At 42.3% G+C, this 1,337-nt stretch overlaps 1 protein-coding gene across 1 annotated transcript in view; it reads left to right on the forward strand.

Annotated features, from left to right (window-relative positions):
- Window positions 1-797, forward strand: part of LOC108747525 (alpha-protein kinase 1-like) — a 13,419-nt gene extending 12,622 nt beyond the window's left edge. Inside the window, exon 2 of the mRNA XM_018485085.1 lies at window positions 16-797. The gene's annotated coding sequence lies outside the window, so the exon portion shown is untranslated. The remainder of the gene's footprint in view (window positions 1-15) is intronic.
- The last annotated feature ends 540 nt before the right edge of the window (window positions 798-1,337 follow it).

The following is a 1,337-nucleotide window of genomic DNA, read 5'->3' on the forward strand; positions in this document are numbered from 1 at the left end:
ATATTTAAATTCTAGGCTACTAAATTCTAAGTGAGAAATCAATCAACGAGCTGCGTGGCGGCTGCTATTATATCTCGCCGCGAAAAACTCACGAGCAATCGACGATGTATCGTCTTATGAGTGTGACAATCGAGATATCCACGAAATGCGAGATGTTTGCTTAAATGCATATCCCGAACGCGTATTTAACGTTGAATGCGACCGAATCACATTTGTCCAATGCAGAAGAGATCAAGCTTTAAGTATAACAAGACAAGGTGGCAAACCTCGAACGGCCACATTCCAGCGTTACTTCACGCGCGATACAATCACGAGTTTTACGTGTCTCGCAGGGGTGAAATCATTCCGAAAAGATGAAAGAAAAAAAAAAAAACAAAAATCGGCAATCGTCCAAGATTGTCGAATCGCAATACTTGTTAGCTCGTTGCCGTTCGGCAACATCGGGGGAAGCCATCCAGCCGCGAGCCGCGATTTGCGCGCGCATTCTCATATAAAGATACAATTAGCTCTGTAACTACTAGCCCTTTCGAGAGGAGCACACTGCCGCCACGAGACAAATTCAAAGGGGAATTAAGAAGCGAGGGAAGCCGTGAAATAAAAAGCTCGAGCGGATGATCTCGATCATGCAAACCGCGTAGATTTGTATACGGGTGCGTCCGCACTCGTGCACCCGTATTGCGCCGATTACGTATATATGACGAACGCCATACACAAGTACCTCATGATACAAAACACATGTACAAATGTTCATACGTTTTCAGAATAATATTAGCTAATTAATAAATAATGAATATCCAACGGTGACTGACTCTGTAACGTTAATGGATTTCCCATCCCTCTCCCACGTCTCCCTCACCTCCCCGCTTTTCGATACTTTTCTTTTTCCTTTTCTCCCCCGTCAGTATGTGCCTCATTATTATACATTTTTCTTGTTGCACCGAACGTCCGAAAGATAGTGATTTACCACGAGGACAATTGTTGTACGCGAGCGAGACGATCAGCGAAGGTAACCACGGTAAGTATTCGTGAAGAGGGAAAATTATAGTATAATAACACACATATATACACTTGCACGCACGTAACATAATAGAAGCTACAGTATCACAATATGCTTACATTATAACGCGCATAACAGAGTAATTTATTTAATGACTTGTGTCGCTGTTTACGACATTTAAGCGATGCGGCAAGGCCGTTAAATAATTATCGGCGTTTGAAACACGCAAGTTGCTCCATAATAAGCGTTTCTCATGGCGTGACGATGGGGTGAGATAAATTTACACAGGCTTATAAGGAAATATATAAGTATTAGCAGAAACAAATTTGATGTCGCTCTT

The sequence above is a fragment of the Trachymyrmex septentrionalis genome, unplaced genomic scaffold (assembly GCF_001594115.1).
Source record: "Trachymyrmex septentrionalis isolate Tsep2-gDNA-1 unplaced genomic scaffold, Tsep1.0 scaffold2, whole genome shotgun sequence".
NCBI lineage: Eukaryota > Metazoa > Arthropoda > Insecta > Hymenoptera > Formicidae > Trachymyrmex > Trachymyrmex septentrionalis.